We start from the raw sequence: 20497 nt of genomic DNA on the forward strand, positions 1-20497 counted from the left end.
CCCCACTTCCTCCCCCAGGCATCCTCTGCACATCCTCTGGTGTAGGCCTTGATGCACTGCTGACAATCCCAAGACTCCATCACCCCCCTGAGAGGGCGGTAGACCCCATGTGGTCTTTGGACATTGCAGACACACAGGCAATCTTCAGAGAGGGTGAGAATGGGAGTTGTCATGAGTGTGAGGCTTCGATGGCATTATTAACTGCAAGTACTGCCACCCGGTGTCAAACCAGACCGGGAGTTGTGACGGTGGCAGGTGTAAGGAGAAAGATTAAAGAACAAGCATTTGCAATGCAACAGGTCTCGCATTTACGCGACTTTGAGCTATTGGCATTGTAAATGGAAATGCCTTTTAGTTATGTTTTTAAAACATACATAAAAGGCATTGTCACTTACAATGCCAATAGCTCAAAGGCACATAAATGTGAGATCTATTGCATTGCAAATGCTTGTTTTCCCCTGCTTGAAATGCATACTTGTGTCCAAAGTATTTTATGCCAAAATGGAGCGCTGAATGCCAGCTTTGCATTTTGCATAACTTCTCCTAATATTTGGGTAATTCCGCAAAAGTAAATTACGCAAATTGGCACTCCCCTACTTTTAACTTTACTTTTTATAACAAAAACGTTTGTCCTGACTCTTAAGTGGAAGTGCTGTTTAACCCTGCTGGCTCGGAGAGTTCTGTAAAATGACCTATCTCCAAGCTTCCGTATTGTTGTGGCACATGATGTTTCTTCATTATGGAATTTTCTTTCTAGAATAGCTGGATATATTTTCTACTTAAAGCCATATGCAGTTGCCAATGCATATATTGCATATATTGAAAAGGTGTGGCGCCGCGGCCAGGGCGACTGACGCTGGAATCTGGGGCTCACGGTTCGATCCCCGGCTCCGGCGGCAGGTTAGCCCAGCACCATGTGACTCTGGGCAATAGCTCGCTTAATCTTCCCGACGGCCCCCAGCGCCTAGAGACCCTTACGGGTGATTGTGCGCTTTACAAATGTGGATTATTATTATTATTATTATTTTGCTAAAAGTATGATATTGCCTGTCTACCACCTTTAATTGTTGTTGGTTTTATTTCGGATTGCTGCCTCTTAGGGAATTTTGTTGGTCTGGATCATGCTGTCATTTAATATGGTTTTATTTTATGATTACAGATGGCACATGTGTACCAAGTAGTATTAGTGTGCATAACTTCTTGGCCAACATAGAAACCTAGGTGCCAAAACATTCTAGAGAAATATAGTGGTTGTATTGTGAGTGAACAGGACTGTTGTTGAAAGCAGGAGGCTTTGAGTATTAGACTAGCGGACATTTGGCACAAGCAGTAGAGATGTGTGGGTTTAAAGTGCATACAGATCCAGTTAAATGCATGCTAAAAAACTGTTTTAATCTACTTGTATATTACAGGAGGGTGGGTTCTGTTCTCCTATCAAATGGCAGCTTCTGAATGCTCCATTTTTCAGTTAGCATTTTTGTATGTCGTATCCTTCTCTGTGTAAGTGCGCCTTGTTTCTGTTATTTAATGGGGGCTTTCACTGGACTGGGTGATTCAGAAAAGGGGGTGGTGGTGATGAACAGAGTGCCTGAATTAAGCAGACCACTCTTACCCAGTCCAAAGATCAGGGCTTGATCCATCACTGTTTTTTAGCTCACTGCACCATCCCAGCTCAGAACTTGGCTATATGCAAATTAGTCTGTTCCTGTCCCAGTGCATGATGGGAACAGGGCAAACCAAACTACCAAGCCAATTCTTGTACTGGGAAGGAAACAAGCTTCCGGGGACCGGTTTCTGCCATTTCAGGCGTCGTCGGCCCGGCTTGCTTGAATCCTGATGGTGCAATGAGCAAGGGACTCATATCTGAGTATACCCTTCCACGCTTATGGTGGACAAAATGATTCAGAAAAGGGGGTGGTGATGAACAGAGTGCCTGAATTAAGCAGACCACTCTTACCCAGTCCAAAGATCAGAGCTTGATCCATCACCGTTTTTTAGCTCACTGCACCATCCCAGCTCAGAACTTGGCTATATGCAAATTAGTCTGTTCCTGTCCCAGTGCATGATGGGAACAGGGCAAACCAAACTACCAAGCCAATTCTTGTACTGGGAAGGAAACAAGCTTCCGGGGACCGGTGTCTGCCATTTCAGGCGTCGTCGGCCCGGCTTGCTTGAATCCTGATGGTGCAATGAGCAAGGGACTCACATCTGAGTATACCCTTCCACGCTTATGGTGGACAAAATGATTCAGAAAAGGGGGTGGTGATGAACAGAGTGCCTGAATTAAGCAGACCACTCTTACCCAGTCCAAAGATCAGGGCTTGATCCATCACCGTTTTTTAGCTCACTGCACCATCCCAGCTCAGAACTTGGCTATATGCAAATTAGTCTGTTCCTGTCCCAGTGCATGATGGGAACAGGGCTAACCAAACTACCAAGCCAATTCTTGTACTGGGAAGGAAACAAGCTTCCGGGGACCGGTGTCTGCCATTTCAGGCGTCGTCGGCCCGGCTTGCTTGAATCCTGATGGTGCAATGAGCAAGGGACTAACATCTGAGTATACCCTTCCACGCTTATGGTGGACAAAATGATTCAGAAAAGGGGGTGGTGATGAACAGAGTGCCTGAATTAAGCAGACCACTCTTACCCAGTCCAAAGATCAGGGCTTGATCCATCACCGTTTTTTAGCTCACTGCACCATCCCAGCTCAGAACTTGGCTATATGCAAATTAGTCTGTTCCTGTCCCAGTGCATGATGGGAACAGGGCAAACCAAACTACCAAGCCAATTCTTGTACTGGGAAGGAAACAAGCTTCCGGGGACCGGTTTCTGCCATTTCAGGCGTCGTCGGCCCGGCTTGCTTGAATCCTGATGGTGCAATGAGCAAGGGACTCGCATCTGAGTATACCCTTCCACGCTTATGGTGGACAAAATGATTCAGAAAAGGGGGTGGTGATGAACAGAGTGCCTGAATTAAGCAGACCACTCTTACCCAGTCCAAAGATCAGGGCTTGATCCATCACCGTTTTTTAGCTCACTGCACCATCCCAGCTCAGAACTTGGCTATATGCAAATTAGTCTGTTCCTGTCCCAGTGCATGATGGGAACAGGGCAAACCAAACTACCAAGCCAATTCTTGTACTGGGAAGGAAACAAGCTTCCGGGGACCGGTTTCTGCCATTTCAGGCGTCGTCGGCCCGGCTTGCTTGAATCCTGATGGTGCAATGAGCAAGGGACTCACATCTGAGTATACCCTTCCACGCTTATGGTGGACAAAATGATTCAGAAAAGGGGGTGGTGATGAACAGAGTGCCTGAATTAAGCAGACCACTCTTACCCAGTCCAAAGATCCATCACCGTTTTTTAGCTCACTGCACCATCCCAGCTCAGAACTTGGCTATATGCAAATTAGTCTGTTCCTGTCCCAGTGCATGATGGGAACAGGGCAAACCAAACTACCAAGCCAATTCTTGTACTGGGAAGGAAACCAGCTTCCGCGGACCGGTTTCTGCCATTTCAGGCGTCGTCGGCCCGGCTTGCTTGAATCCTGATGGTGCAATGAGCAAGGGACTCACATCTGAGTATACCCTTCCACGCTTATGGTGGACAAAATGATTCAGAAAAGGGGGTGGTGATGAACAGAGTGCCTGAATTAAGCAGACCACTCTTACCCAGTCCAAAGATCAGGGCTTGATCCATCACCGTTTTTTAGCTCACTGCACCATCCTAGCTCAGAACTTGGCTATATGCAAATTAGTCTGTTCCTGTCCCAGTGGATGATGGGAACAGGGCAAACCAAACTACCAAGCCAATTCTTGTACTGGGAAGGAAACAAGCTTCCGGGGACCGGTTTCTGCCATTTCAGGCGTCGTCGGCCCGGCTTGCTTGAATCCTGATGGTGCAATGAGCAAGGGACTCACATCTGAGTATACCCTTCCACGCTTATGGTGGACAAAATGATTCAGAAAAGGGGGTGGTGATGAACAGAGTGCCTGAATTAAGCAGACCACTCTTACCCAGTCCAAAGATCAGGGCTTGATCCATCACCGTTTTTTAGCTCACTGCACCATCCCAGCTCAGAACTTGGCTATATGCAAATTAGTCTGTTCCTGTCCCAGTGCATGATGGGAACAGGGCAAACCAAACTAACAAGCCAATTCTTGTACTGGGAAGGAAACAAGCTTCCGGGGACCGGTTTCTGCCATTTCAGGCGTCGTCGGCCCGGCTTGCTTGAATCCTGGTGGTGCAATGAGCAAGGGACTCACATCTGAGTATACCCTTCCACGCTTATGGTGGACAAAATGATTCAGAAAAGGGGGTGGTGATGGTCCCCGGTAGCTTGTCTCCTTTCTGGTGAAGAATTGGCTTGGTAGTTTGGTCTGCCCTGTTCCCATGATGCACTGGGCCAGGGACAGACTAATTTGCATATAGCCAGGTTCTGAGCTGGGATGGGGCAGTGAGATAAATAACGGTGATGGCTCAAGCCCTGATCTTTGGACTGGGTAAGAGTGGTCTGCTTAATTCAGACACTCTGTTCATCACCACCCCCTTTTCTGAATCGTTTTTGGCCACTATAGGTGTGGCAGGGTATACTCAGACATGAGTCCCTTTCTCACTGCTCCATCAGGATTCAAGCAAGCCGGGCCGAAGAGGCTGAAATGCCAGAAACCGGTCCCCGGTAGCTTGTCTCCTTTCTGGTGAAGAATTGGCTTGGTAGTTTGGTCTGCCCTGTTCCCATGATGCACTGGGCCAGGGACAGACTAATTTGCATATAGCCAGGTTCTGAGCTGGGATGGGGCAGTGAGATAAATAACGGTGATGGATCAAGCCCTGATCTTTGGACTGGGTAAGAGTGGTCTGCTTAATTCAGACACTCTGTTCATCACCACCCCCTTTTCTGAATCGTTCACTGGATTGGGACCAGTTTTTCACAGGGATAACTTTGTAAATGCTTGTAAAGAGACATGCTAATCGCCAGTTATTTTCTGTGAGCCGTCATGTTTTTGGGCAGAATTGAATGTACCAGAAATGCCGAACATTTCAATGTCGCAGGTCGCATAAATCTGAATCGCCGGTGTTCAAGGGCTACATTTATTTTAGTAACATTCAAGGGTCTGAAGCATCAACGTGGGGCCAACCTGGGAAAACAAATCGTATGTAATATTCACGATCCAAGTTAAAGGTGTCCCAGGTCATTAGTTGCAATCAAGAAAATGTGATAGGAGCTTATGTTTATCCTTCTTTATTTTTACATTTTAACATTGAACGTACTGTGTTTACCCGTGCTTCCATATAATGTTATTGGCTGAGGCCTAATCTTTCTGAAGTGGGCACTATATGTAGTTAATAAAAGGTGTGTCATCACCTCTTGGCATATGTAGTTTTGGGTCTTTTCGCAGTTGGTCTAGTTACGCTGAGCTGAAAATCAGCCAGCTCTCCAGCTAAAATATTAATATTTGTGCTGGGTCCTTGATGACACACCATTGTGACGTGTTTGGGCTCCATTCTGGCACGTGACCTGAGTACCCCCCTTTATTCCACGAACTAGCACCTTTGTGTCATGGCCTGCATTAAATTCAGGCAGGGACAGCAAAGTGTGATGGATGCCCAAAATGTCCTACTAATTCAATCGTCAATCAATTGACCCTGAATAAAGTGCACAGCTGCTTCAACAGAAGCTTCCTAGCAGACTGTATAAGACATGCGGAAGTAACGGAGGACCAAACTAAGTCAAATCGCCAGGTTTTGAGTTTCCCTTTAACCTCTTCGCTGCTAGGCCTTTTCCCCCTGTGCTAAGCCTTTTTTTGGCTATTTGGGGTGGTTTGCGCTTAGGCCCCTTTGATCACATAAGGTATCCTCACCAAATTTGCGTCCTTTTCTTCCCACATCACGGGGATTCTAAAGGGACTCAGGGTTTGTGGATTCCCCTGGCGGGGACCCAGAAATTAGCCAAAATACAGCTACATTTGTTTTTGGGGGGAAAAATGGGGGAAAAGTGCTGCAAATGAAAGCATCTATTTTTTCCCCTGCAAATGGTATCAACAAAGAGTTTGTGGGGCTGAAATCACAAATTTTCCAGCTTTCAGGGACTGACAGACTTTTGACAGAAAACCAAAAATGTTTTGGCATCTCTTGCATACCTCAAACTTAGTAAAAAAAAAAACACATTTTCCTCGCATTTCTGTTTTGGATAGTTCTGCAATCTGCAGCGATCCACAAAATTCCACCCACCCTGCATCCCCTAAAGTCTTCCGAGAAAAATGGTACCTCACTTGTGTGGGTAGACTTAGTGGCCGCGACAGGAAACGGCCCAAAACACAACGTGAACACACCACATTTTCACAGTGAAAACTCACCCTTTTATTGCAAAGTGCCTAGCTGTAGATTTTTAACCCTAGCTCTGCCGGCACCTAGGGAAACATAGTAAACCTATACATTTTTTTAAAAACTAGACACCCAGGGGAATACAGGATGGGGTGACTTGTCTGGCTCTCACCAGGTTCTGTTACACAAAATCCCTTGCAAACCTCAAACTTTGTCACAAAAATCTCATTTTCCTCACATTTCTGTGGTGGAAAGTTCTGGAATCTCCATGGATCTACAAATGTCCTACCACCCAGTATTCCCCCAGGTCTCCTGATAAAAATTGTATTTCACTCATGTGGGTGGGTCAAGTACCCACGACGGGCAAGGGCCCAAAATGTATTGAGGAGACATCAAAATGACCGATCACAAAACAACCTGGTTTTGCAAGGGGGGGGTCACCTGGGTTTTTGGCCCCGGGCTCGGCGGCCACCTTGGGAAAGAACCAAACCCACATTTCTGAAAATTAGACACCGGGGGTGGTCCAGCGAGGTATGGCTTGCGCGGACCCCCCAACGTTTTCCTACCCAGAATCCCCTGCAAACCTCAAATTTAGCTGTAAAAATAAAACATTTCTCAAATTTCTGTGTGGGAAAGTTCTGGAGTCTCCATGGATCCACAAATTTCCTACCACCCAGCGTTCCCCCAGGCCTCCCGATAAAAATGGTACCTCACTTGCGTTTGTGGGTCAAGTACCCGTGGCAGGCAAGGGCCCAAAACTTATTGAGGAAACTTCAAAATGACCTAACGGGAAACAACCTGGTTTTGCCTGGGGGGCAGAAAGACTGTGGTTATTTGTAGGGGGGTGAGGGCATTGGTATGCCCATTCTGGGCAGCCCCAACCCATAAAAAAAGCCATAAACACTGGCACCTAGTGGAGTCTCTGATGCCCCCTGAGGGGGCAGAAAGACTGGCATTTCTTGGATCATGGGGGGGTGGGGGGGGGTTTGGCATGCCCATTCTGGGCAGTCCACACTACTGAATGTAAAAAATAAATATTCCCTGATGCCTATTTAGCTTTCTGCCCCCCCCCCCACCCTGGGAGGCAGATAAGGTGCTTTTGCCCCTATCTGTATCCCGGGGGTGGGGGCATTGGCATGCCCATTCTAGGCATCCCCTGCCCCTACATATATATAAAAAAAAATCCCTGGTGCCTTGTGGGCTTTCTGCCTCCCTCCACCCCACCCCCCCCGGGGGCAGATCGGGGGCAATTTCCCCCATCTGCTTCCTGAAGGGGGTGCATAAAGTAGTTTGCCTTCTTTGCGGGGGTGGGGTGGGGGCATTGGGATGCCCATTCTGGGCAGCCCCCTCCTCTGGCCTATAAAAAAATCATCCCTGGCATCAAGGATGCTTTCTGACCCCTCTCCCCCCCGGGGGGGGGGGGCAGATTGGGGGCTCCTGCCACCATCTGCTCTCCAAGGGGGCAGAAAGAATGTCACTGGCAAAAATTTATAGGGGGAGCAAAGGCCCTTGCCCAAGGGGCTGCTCCCCCCCCCTCCCTTGTGCTAGTGGGTGGATCTCTGGGATCCACTAGGGAAGGGTACCATTGGAAAGGAGAGATTCTCCCCTTTCCAACGATACCTCTCCCATGTGTTTCGGTAGTCGGGGGGGGCTGAGATAGCCCCACAAGCACCGAAACCTTGAAACTGAAATTAAGTTTAAGTTTCGTTTTCATTGTAATGATGACAGTGCGCCATATGCACGATCGTCATTGCAAAGAAAACCCCCAAACAGGCCTCGGGAGGTTGGGGAAGCCCTTTCCCACCACCCAAGGCAAAAAAAAAAGGGAAATCCCTATGCTGTCTGCAGCAGAGGGATTTTCCTTGGCTGTACTCATGAGGGAATGATTCTGTCATGAGCACAGGAGAACTGGTGCTCATGACCCAACCATTCTGTCATGTGCATCCAAAGGGTTCAAGTTTAAAGGCAGACAGAGATTCAACCTGATGTAGTTTGAAAGGAGATTATTCCATAGTTTTGCCATCTGCACATTAAAGGAACTGCCACCACGACGAGACTTCTAGAATTTTGGGATCCGCATAAGACGACTATTGTTGGATCCAAGTGCCCTCTTTTGAATGTATGGAGACAGTCTATTTAACAGAACAAATCCCACTAATCATCACCATTATGCCCGGGGCAGCGTTATTGAATGTGTGGACACCTTCACATTATGGACAGCCCATCGTATGCCAGGTTGAAACTCCATTATGCCATGGTAGCTGTTAGAATCCCTGGTTCCCTGGTTGCTGAGGTAGGAACCTTGGGCCAAATAGGGACCCACTAGCACCCAACGTTATGGAAAGATGGGTCACCTCTAGAGATATCCCCCGCTCCACCCCATTGGTAGCTTGGCACGAGCAGCCAGGCTTATCTTCAAGGCCAATGTGTAAATATTTGCAATTACGCTCACAGCAACTAAATGATGACACCACAAATAGGCTCCACATGAGTTTCATAGAAAACAAGTATATGTTTATAAAAAGATATATACGATTGGACCAAACAATACTAAACCAAAATATGTGTCGTGGTAAAGCTCCCCTGGCCTAGTACTATTGAGCTAAACTAAACAATCCTATGTAATCCTAATGTCGTAATATGCAGTTTGTTATGCAACAATCCTGTACTTGACAACATAGAATAATGCAGATCGTAATACGGCTATCTGGCAATTCGTATTGTTACTACAAAGCAGTGCGTAATGCAACAACGCGGTAAACTGGTATGTCTCCGTAATGCAATGGGTACGGTCCCCTTCAGATGCTCTGTTAGGAAAAAGCAATGCAACGTGTAGTACAGTTATCAAGCAGTTTGTTATGTGAAACTAATGCCATGCGGAACACATATATTAGGCAGTTCAGTATGCAACACTAATGCCATGTGTAATACGACAATCCGGCAGTTCGTGATGCAGGACTAATGCAAGGCATAACGCATCTATCAGGCAGTTCGTTATGCAAAACTAATGCAGTGGGCAATACGATCAACAAACAGTTTGTTGTGCAGAAATAAGGCAATGCGTCATACAATCAGATACTCCGTTATGTAGGAATAAAATGCAATACGTAATTTACTCCAGCACTGTTCACGGTACCTCCGGCGGTCTCTCTGCCATCCGTGATGCTGGTGGATAGTCTCCAGCCTCAGTTGCCCCCCACACGGGTAAGATATAACACAGTGTAGACGTATTTGTAAAGCGCACTGTTACCCCGGCAGCCGGTGTGTCCTGGCGCTGTACAGTGAATGCAGCTTTGCACTCCGGCCTCCGGTGCTGCCACTCCCTTGGCACACTGGCCACACTCTGAGTCAATGAGACTCACTGGACTCCGGGTGCATGATAACCAGACAACTTCTCACGAGAGTCTCAGGCTGCACACGACACACGCATGCAGCGTCGCTGAGACACACTTGATCTTCCTGTGCCCATGATCACAGGGCACAACTTGCGCAGGTCTCCAGCGGTAGAAAGCACACTCACTCCGCTTGGCGAAGACACACTTTATCTTCTGGTGCCCCCGATCACAGGGCACAACTTGCGCAGGTCTCTGACTTTAGAAGCACAAATATACAGCGTTGCTCGAGATACGCTTGATCTTCAGGTGCCCCCGACCACAGGGCACCTCTGGCGAGGGTCTCAGGCTGCAAACCGCACACACACACACAGCATTGCTGAGACTCACTTGCCCTTCTTGTGTCCACCACCCGGGGCCAATCCACACAAAAGTCTCAGGCTGCACCAAGCACACGCACACTGCGTTGCTGAGACTTACTTGGCGTCCCGGTGCACACGTTCACAGGACGATCCTCTCGAAGGACTCAGGCTGCACCAATCACACACACACAGCGCCGCTGAGTCTCGATTGGACCTCCACGTGCCCAAGATCACAGGGCACAACTTGCGAAGCTCTCAGGCTAGACTGAGCACACGCACAGAGCGTCTCAGAGTCTTCTCTGGAAACTTATGTGTTCCTGTGTTTCTGAACAGGGAGCCAGCTCATCTCAGGCCCTTGGAGACAGTTACTTCAGGACACATCACACCGCAAAGTCCTTCAAGCAGGGGGACCGAGCACACGGCAAAAACTCTTTAGCCTTTCCTTGGTTGAAACAGCAAACTGCAGGCCAGCCCCAGATCACACAGCAAGAGCAGTCCTAGCCATCAGTCTCTTCAGTTGTTTCTTCCTTGGCAAATGTCCTCCTGACTACAAAGTAGCTCTAGTCTTGTTCACACTTGATCAAGCGATTCTCCAAAGTTCAGGGGCTTCAGCTGGCATAGTTATACCCCTCAATGGCTTTGAAGTCTTTGTGTTACAGGGGACACTGACCCCTGCTCAAACCAGTTCTGGGTGCCTCCCTACCAGTGACACCTTCTACCTTTGATTAGTGGGGGTCTGGATTCTCAATCACTCAGCAGGAGATGGGGCAATTGTTTTATAGCACCAGCCCAGGCTTCTTCACTTCTAGGGGCTTCTCCTCCCCCTACACTCCAAATGCAGGTCAGCCCGTGCTGTCTCACCTCCTCCCCCGGGTCAAGACATTCCCCAGATCCTATCACTTTCAAATCCAGCCAGTCAATCCACAACCAGGCAGAGACGCATCGAAATGTTTAAGAACACAGAAACCCAGCCGCTCCTGAAAGAGTAGCTTACAAACGCATAATGCTAAAACCATCTTCATAAAAAGATGTCTTATTGTAGGGTGAGTTCAGGCATACTAAACTTCACCTTTCCATCTTAAACCTTTGGGAAGATAGGCTGGAAAACATATTACACAGCCTTCCCATTCTATTCTAATGGGCAAGATAGCCTTTCAACAGTGAAAAACAAAATTATGTTTATTTCACTGTCCGGACATGATACACACCTTAGTACATGTCCTACCTTTCACATGCACTACACCCTGTCCAGGGCGGACACTAGACCTACCATAGTGGTATCTCAGGTGCACAGAAAGAGAACGGTAAGGTCTGGCAAGTGAGTGCACTTGACAGAACAACATGGCAGTTTCACAAACTGTCTCTCTTGTTCACATTCAGCAACCCAGCCACAAGGCTCCATTTCATCACAACTTAACCTCTCCCTCACTCCGAACTCCACCAGTTCTGAATAAGGTTCATATATCAGTCTCCGGCCTGCATTATGTTCTCTAAAGACCATTGGAAGTCACAAGAGACTCTGGCTCAGAGAACTGCCAAAAGTGTTATTTTAGCCCTGTTCAAATTCTTACAGTACCTTAAGAGAGCTAGCTACCCAGTCAGCAATGACACAATAGATCTTAAAATCAAGCTGACATTATGAAGCAAAGCAATGCGTATTGTTGGTGATGGTCAGTGGTGCGAGACTGGCTAAAGGGAACTGCTTTTTCTTTACACTGGATGGATCCTTTAAGTTATCAACAGTGCTACCTCTACAAACTAATAGACCTTGATTGTTGGCAATTTGAAAATCAGCCCTTTTGCTTGCAGTCCCTGTTTTTTGTGGTGGACTTTGATAAGGATCATTTTAACACAGTTAAATATCATATCTAGAAGTTTCCAGATGGATGAATCTGGATATTACATGTGCAAGTTGAGTTTCTGTCTGCCAAAGACAAATGACGCATCTCTACTCATTCCAGGCATTTTGCAGCTTTGTACACAAATGATATCAGTGCTGTTTGTCAGATTTAACATCACAGCCCTGATCGAGAGTATTGTTCTAGTGTGAGTTGATTCTTTGCTTTTCTGTGTTTCACTCTATTGTCTCAGGCTTGGGGCTAGTGCAAACCTATTCACCTCTTTTGAAATAGCAAGGTGGAAAGTTTCATAGTCGTAACCGATTAAAAGTCAATTTCCAGACATCAACAGTGTTAAGGTTCAAGAGCTCCTGGTTAGCTTGGTACCCAACGATAACTATGTGTAATTGGATTTTGGTTCAGTGGGTATGGATCCTGCACTCCGCTTTTTTAGGTTATCCTGGCTTATAATGATATTCAATGGCAGGTTTCTTATTTGTAGGCGTTCCGTAAGGTATTGTCTTCTTAACCTAGACGTGCGTAAATGTGACAATTGTTGCGCTGCCCCACTTCGAAGCGTCCCTTTAGTGCATTGCTGGGTTCCAATTGGAAGACTTTAATCAGTTTGATTCAAAGTCAACTTGCAACTTCAGTTTATTATTCCATCACCATCAGATGGTGTTTCCGAAAGGAGACAGACGTGCGGCTCTAAGTAAGACGTACTACACAAACCAGAAACACACCCCCTGATGAAGGGCAGTGATATGCCCAAAATCATTGGGCATAACTAATACTTTGTTGCATGTTCATTATTAAAGGAATTGATATGTTTTCACATGAACTATGTGGACAACCATGTAGTTGAGAACCAATTATATTGTTGAATAGTAAACTGAAGTTGCAAGTTGATTTTGAATCAAAATGATTAAAGTCTACCAATTGGAACCCAACAGTGCACTAAAGGGACGCTTACCAGCGGGGCAGTGCAACAATTGTCAAGTAATTGTATTCTGGTACATAATGCATTTGCAATTTTGTTTGTGTAAATGCAGGTTGTTTTTATCGCTCCTCCCCACAGACTGCCCCTGTTATGCATGGTTTTACTCTTTTATTTATAAATGTTCCTTCCTGAGCAAATTTATCAGCACACCACATAATTGACCTCCACTACATACCACTCCAAAGCACAAAATACCATTCAACATATTTACACTCCATAACACACAAACCCACTCCACATAATTCCAGTACACTCAATACCACATAAATACTATCCACTTAATCACACAGCACACCATACTAGAAATTTCCACTACACAAATCCACTCCACACCACACAATTCCATGCCACACAATTCCACAACTAATCCAATACAACCTACAAAATTCCACTACACACCCCGTAACTCCTAAAACATTGCTATTTACATTGCCAATAGCTCTAACTCTAAAAATGCAAGACCTATTGCATCGCCAATGCTTGTTGTGTTTGTCATGCACAGGAGCATTTCAGTCTTAAGAGTGTTCTGCTTGCTTTTTGGATAAGTTGTATGCTTTCACTGCTAACATTAGGAAACTGTTTTCTATTTTTTATTTTCAGAACAAAATGTTATTGTTGTTTCAAATAAGATTGCAAGACATCCACAATACTCTGAACACCGGAGGAGCTGTGAGCATATGATTAAGAACGCAAATAATAGCAATCAATACTGTAATCCAGATAATACATTGATATCAAACAGCCTTTACCCCCCCCCCAACCCCGTAAAACTACCCCCACCCGGGTCCCACCCAGCCCCTGTTCACGATGTTCACCTAAGTCCAAGCGAATCAGTCTGTACAAAATTGGTAATACACTCTTACCCTTGCCCAAGTCCTCAGAACAATTGGTCACCAGTTACATCTTGCTGTATTGGCGGCTCCAGCCACAACCCCCTGTATTCCGCCCACCTCTTCCATATTTTGTAATGCTTTCTGGGGCAGCCGCGGGCCTCAAACACTGGACGTTCCAGTCCCATATAATAATCCAAACCCCGTTTTCATACCTCTATCGGGGGTGCCCTAGGGTCTTTCCAGGCGCTGGCCACGTCCCTCTTGGCCACCGTAAGGCCCAGAAGTAGTAGGTGTCGTTTGTAGATGTTACCACCCACTTGCTCCAAGACATGTAAAAGGCCCAACTGCGATGTGCGTGGGAGCTGCCAGCCCAGTACCTCATCCAAGCAATCCCATACACGCCTCCAGTATCTCTCCAGAGCCCCGCAGGACCACACCGTGTGAAAGAAGGTGCCACATCTCAGACAGTCAGGGGTGGCAATCAACCCGGCCCGCCACAGTTTCTCTCTCGTGTAGTAAGCCCTATGCAGGTACTTAAATTGGATAAAGCGCAATCGCACAGCGATGGCCGCCTCCCCCGGAGCCGCGAGGGCCTCCCTCCACCCCTCCTCATCCAGTTCTCTAACGTCTCTCTCCCAAGTGGACCGCAAGCCGTTCAGAGAGGGGGAGCAATGAATAACCAGTGTTTGATAAATGCAGGATATTTTCTTTTCCACCAGTTCCCCCATAAATAATTTAGCTTCTAGTGGACTGAACTCCGGTAGGGAGTCTAGTCCCTCCAGGGCAGGGGAGATGGCATGTCGAAACTGCAAGTATCTAAAAAATTGGGTATTGGGCATATCGTATTCGTCCCTCAGCTCCTGAAATGATTTAAGGGTTGTGCCCTTCATGACATGTCCCAGTGTCGAGATCCCTATCATGTCCCAGCCGCGAAACCCTTGCAAGGTCGCCAGAGCCGGTAGACGGCCATTTCGCCACAGCGGGGTCTCTTCAGTCAGCCTGTTCCACCATCCCATACAGCTAAGCGCTCGACGCCAGACCTGGAAGACTACCTGCGTAACCACCGGGAGCCTCTTCCTCTTCCCCGCCGAGTACAGTAACGTATGTAAAGTATCTGGTTCCATCAAGAATCTCTCTAGGACATAAGCTGGGTCGCTCCGATCTCCATACCACCACTCATTTAGCACCAACAAATGGGAAGCTTGATAATAGGATAGGATATCCGACGACGTGAGGCCACCGCAGTACGTAGAGAGTAAACAGGTGCGGAGAGCCACACGTACAGCACCTCCTGCCCAAAGGAAGCGTCCTAGTGCCGAGTTAACCTGGCGGAACCACTGCGGCGCTGTTTTCTATTTTAAGTACTCCAATAATATAATGTGTTTTCTTGCCTTGAGGTGTCTCTGGGATCATCTGGGTTTACTGCCACCTGAAGCTCCGTTAGGGTTGTGTTCCAGGCGAAATGGGATATTTGCATAAAAAACATTGTTTCTTCTCTTAGCAAGGAAATAGCTTTAGCCTTAGCCCAGTTCGGCATAGAATGAGCCCAGGCTTTAAGTGGTGAGGGATCTTCGGCTTTCCATTGTCTCGTGACAAGACTTTTGGCTACTGCTAGACCCAAATCCATAAATCTAGAGGAGGCCTTGTGTTTTTTCTTACTAGGGAATATCCCTGCAATTCAAGCCTCCCAAAGTAGATGGTAAAGCCCTGTCTGTACATGTCATCAATAGCTGTATCAATAGCTGTATCACTCCATGCCAGTATTCTTGCAACTTGGGGCAGAACTACACATATGTAGCAAATCGGCGTTTATTGCTTTGGGCAACAAGCATCCATTCTATTAAAATACCTGTTAATTTTATTTGGGGATAACTATGCTCTATATTGAATTGAATCAACCGGAATCGTGCATTTCTAGGAATGTGTCTAGGGCTCGCCAGTAATGTGGCCCATTCTTTGGGTGTACAGGATCATGTTAAAACTGTCTCCCATTTTCGACGAAGTGGTGTTAAATCCATCATGGTGTGTTGACGAATCGAGTCTGTGTACCATTTGATTAGGTGCCGCCCCGTACCCATCACATGTATATACTGCATCAATATGTGTTGGGAGTTCTTGCGAAATATTGCCCCAGTGACGTCCCAACTTGGCTGTCCAAGAGGCATGATTGAGGAATAGTCCATGGTGAATACCCTCTTCATTTGTCAAAGAGAGGAAGGGCCGCAGCACACCTACCGTATATGGATCTCCCAGGGTATGTATATTGGCGTCATGCCAATCTGTGAGTTCTGCTGCTCTAACTCTGCCATATTCTTGCCTTGTGTGTGTTTTGCTGTTTCTCCCAAAACTCAGTGGCAGGCTTCAGTTCTGTAACATTTTGTTCCACCGTATCAACTCTGTCCTTCAATTTTCGGTGATCCGAGTGTAGCAGTGTGAGGCCAAGTGCTACTTTGTCTATTTTGGATTCCATTGATTCCCTGGATCGCCCTATTGCGTGTATATGACGTCTAACCGATCCGTCGGGAGTTCATCTTGTGTAAGCCGTTGTGATTGGTCCATGTCCATGGTTCTGGCTACTAACAAAGAGGTTCTCGATCCGGCTCCTCTTGTACGACCTATCTCTCCAGGCAGGGTTGTCCCGGAACCCCAGCTGTTCCAAAACTCCTGATAGGATGAAGCACTAACGGTGTGTAAGTTCTGTGTTTTACCGTGTGCTGTCTCCCAACATGGGCAACAATGAGTCTCCAGGCACCTCAGCTGCCCCAAAGCTCCTAATAGGATAGAGCAATCACCGTGTCCGAGTCTTATGATGTACCTTGTCATGTAACCCAGCAGGGGCAATAGTGGGAGTCTGTCACAGATCTTTCACTGCAGTGGCCAAGTATTATTCTCTGGGTCTGTCGCGTATGCCTGTGTGAACATCAATCCAGCTTCCTCTGTCCTGAGCCCAGTACTCCTTCTTTCGCATTGGTGAGTCAAGGGGACCCCTTTTCCCAGCACAACGTGGAGCAATGGGTCAACTCTTTCCATGTATCATCTGTGTTTCACCATGTACCTCCTGTTCAGGGATGGCCACAAGTGTAGACCCTCTCATGTATTCCCATTTATACCTGCCTGCGTTCACATAAGACTCCTACAATCAATATTGTGGACTGTCCAGGTCTAGATTCTTCTCCTCGCTGTGCCCATTGCGGTAAGAACCCACAAAGGTTCTCCCATTTGATCGCTGTCGCAGCTTGCTGTCACCTCCTTCATCAGAGAGCTTCCTGCATACCCCCTCTAGTCACTTTTACAATCTTGAGCCCCAGTGTTGCCCATGACCCCCCTCCCCTTCTGCTAGAGGACACAAGCACATGCCACTTCCTTAGTTTGGGTATGCCGATCAGCGCCTGGGATCATCACGTCTTGCCGGTAGCCTCTGTCACGCAGCCAAATACTGACAGGTTAGACCCAGATTGTTCCCAGTACCTTTCAGTGTTGGGCGCTTCTCTTCTGTTGATAGTGTCTCCAGTTAATTCACATAGGTCCCAGATCCTCTCGGCCGCTGACGTGCACTTTTCCAATGCTCACCTTACAACGCTGCGGTATCTCTTCAGGCAAATCAAGGTAACTCTTCCGCGGGCCTCTTCTTATGCTGCGACCCACCTCCAAGGGATCAGAGCGTCGTTCGTCCCCCCACACCACGAATTTCTCATATGCTGCGCTCTTCACCACCTGTCCCTCAACGCTGCTCAAACCAACCGCTCCGCGCCTTCAGCCACCGGGATCAGCTCAGTGCAGACCGCTCTTGGAGCCGCGGTCAGCTCCTCGATTCTCAGCGCTGTCCGCTTTACTTCAAACTAGGTGGCGCAGTATACGATCGTCCGCTCCTCCGGAGAGGTGAAGCGGTGTGTGTCCTCATCTGTGGCTGCTCCGTCCTGTCCCAACAGTCTCTTCTGCTTGCCGGCAATGGCATGGATCCTCCTCAGGTGAACTTTTCTAGTCCGGGCCCCGTTTTCGTCCGCTACTACTTTGCAGAAACCGCTGCGGCGATGTTGAGACCTCTAGATGCATCATGGGAGCTCTCCTCTCAACCTGCCACAGTGTTCTGTAAGGATGGCTTCAATTAACAGATTAATATGTCGGATTATGGGGATTAGCGGCAGAGCGTATTTAAAATGCGTCCGTCATGTTGCCCTTGATGGGCATGCCCCCTCCGACTCCATTTCATTTCAAGGTATTTTATTTATTTTTACAATGGCTTAGCAGCAGCACTGTGCTGCAGGCTGTCTTCATTTTGAAATGGTAAACTAAAAATTACCGTGTACATCACAACACCTGGGGGTGCATCTGTGAACATCCTGGAATGGGTTTTGATCAACAATTCCTTCCATGCATGTGCATACATCACACATGCAGATGGTTGTATTGGCAACGCCTATAACTGGGCTATACTGTGACATATTGGATTTGTCAATGCTTGTTTTAGAAGACTTATGTCTTTGAGACACATAACATGAACTGCAAATTTTATGGGGGGGACTTCATACATACTCAGTGACTGACAGTGCCGTAACATTGGAGCATAGCCAATCATGTTAGGCAGTCTGTTAGAGTGAATGGTTGAGTGCAGGCTTAACTCTGATGTGCATTGGAGATGAGATTTACCAAAAACCTTGCCAGGGGGTAGATGGGGCAATTGGTGCCGGATTTCGACTCAAAAGCTGCCCCTGCAAATGTAGTTATACCATCTGCTTACAGCACAGAGCTAGTGAGTACAACGAGAAAATCTGACTACCTCAAAAGGTTTGTAGACTTCTCTGCCAAAAAACTAATTTTTGAAAATGTTGGGCAAATAGCAGTATTTCCAGCACCTTTCTCAGAGTATATTGACCAACACCACAAAAACAATAAAAATGTAACAATAGCCAAGTACAAAAAGAGACCATGCGTAAAACAGTGGTACTTTCCCACCCATTCCCTCCTGCCATTACTTGTGATACTTCATTAACTATGCTCCGATATTGTCATAGCATAAATGCACCAATCAATCGAATACGAAAATGGTATCTCCATCACAGCCTAACTTTACTATTTTCTTTTTTTAATATCTTATTGATTTCATAGAGTGTTGAAACAACTGTCCAGAGTCTGGTGTCTTAACCACTAGTGGCCGGTACACCCACGAAATTTTGTGACTAACTTTACTATTTTCAATTCCGTCAACTAGTGATGTTTAGGTGTGCTACGTTCTTTTCATATTGTTTCACACAGAGAAATAACTTCTTCCACAACTCTGTGTGGACACGGGTGGCTTCTCTGCTATGGTGGAGGGGAATGCCCCAATGTTTTTAAGCAGTGAGAAAAATAAAATTATATTAACATAGAGTTTATGCTTTGTTTCCTGTTTTTGTGGCGGGCTGGTGGGAGGGACTGCTCTGCACTCCACGGCTGTTTTGTAGGCCCTTTCGGGCTGCCCAAAGCAGTCATGCGCACTTTCCCCGCTCTCCATGCAGGCTGCATTACAGCCTACATGGAGAACATGCCCACCCCTCCAGCCCCTGGCTGAGTGCCTTGTCAGAGCACTCAGACCAATCGCAACGCTGCATTGCTGAGTTGTGGTTGACTTAGAGGAGGGAGCCTGGCTGCCTGCTTCCTGTTTCTGTCAGTGTCGGAGGCAAGAGAGCAGGAGCAGAGAAGAGGCGGGTCCCAGCCTCAAGGTGAGGTGTTTTTTTTTAAATTACGACCCCTTCCCATGCCCCGTGAGTCGGCCACCTCTTTTTATGGGACTGTGTCAATCACCCATCTATGCAGAAATTGAGCTTCTTTATCTGTGTTCTATAAAGATTTGTGCACAATTGTTGGCCACTGTTTTGTAGTAGTTTTTGATTCTAGATTAGCTGCATAACAGTCAAACAAACTATCATGATCTCTGGGCACGTGGTGTATGCACAATACAGTGTACATCTAGCCGTCTTGGTGAGTGACGTCTTGTGCAGTCACCATTCAGATTATTAATGTTCCTAATTTCTATCTCACAATTGCTAGTAAGCAGGGAACCTAGCCAGATTATGTTATAGTCCATGACTTACCTGCTTGAGCATAGAACCATGCTGTCTATTCTCTGCTAATGGGATGGATATTTTGTCAAGATTTAGCTATTCTATGCGGGTCTTTACCATGAACCCTTCAAAAGTGTCTATAGTGTCAAGTTAGCATTAGTTTACATTTAATGTAGAAATTATGCGTATGTTAAAAGTGAACGCATGTCACGCGCCTTCCAAGAGATGTCTAGTTTTATTGACGCACCTTTTAAGTTTTCTAGCCCCATAGTCAATATTGTGCTCACAGTATCCTTAAAAAAAATAGCTTATGTGTGTTTTTTTGTATTTCTTCAGCTATACACGGGGTTGTATTGTTAAGGCCTTCAACCTGTTGCCACGCCAACTGAGGCCTAGTTTGTAGTGCCTACCCTCCGAGTTGAAGACCTACTTTTTAAAACAAGCATTTACAATGCAACGGTCTCACCTTTGCAAAAGTTAGAGCTATTGGCATTGTAATTGGCACATTTTATATTTATGTGTTGGTTTTGAAAACCGCGACAGGGGTTCTGGGGGGGATGCAGCAGGGGCCTCGCTCGCCGAGCCAGAGGCTCCCTCCCACCCCAATCCATATAAAAAATTCAGGGGCATAATACAATCGGGATGCCAGACCACACGACATCAAAGTACAATGCTCAGAGCACTCGCGGTTGGGGTGGGGGGGCTTGGAGGCTGGCCACTCACTGAGCCCGAACTCGGGAGCTTGTTCGAAAACAGGCCTGCCCTGG

At 46.9% G+C, this 20497-nt stretch overlaps 1 protein-coding gene across 3 annotated transcripts in view; it reads left to right on the forward strand.

Annotated features, from left to right (window-relative positions):
• The window catches only part of AZI2 (5-azacytidine induced 2), a 174908-nt gene that overhangs the window by 54703 nt on the left and 99708 nt on the right, over positions 1–20497 (forward strand). The window lies entirely within an intron of this gene.

The sequence above is a fragment of the Lissotriton helveticus genome, chromosome 10, assembly GCF_964261635.1.
Source record: "Lissotriton helveticus chromosome 10, aLisHel1.1, whole genome shotgun sequence".
Taxonomy (NCBI): domain Eukaryota; kingdom Metazoa; phylum Chordata; class Amphibia; order Caudata; family Salamandridae; genus Lissotriton; species Lissotriton helveticus.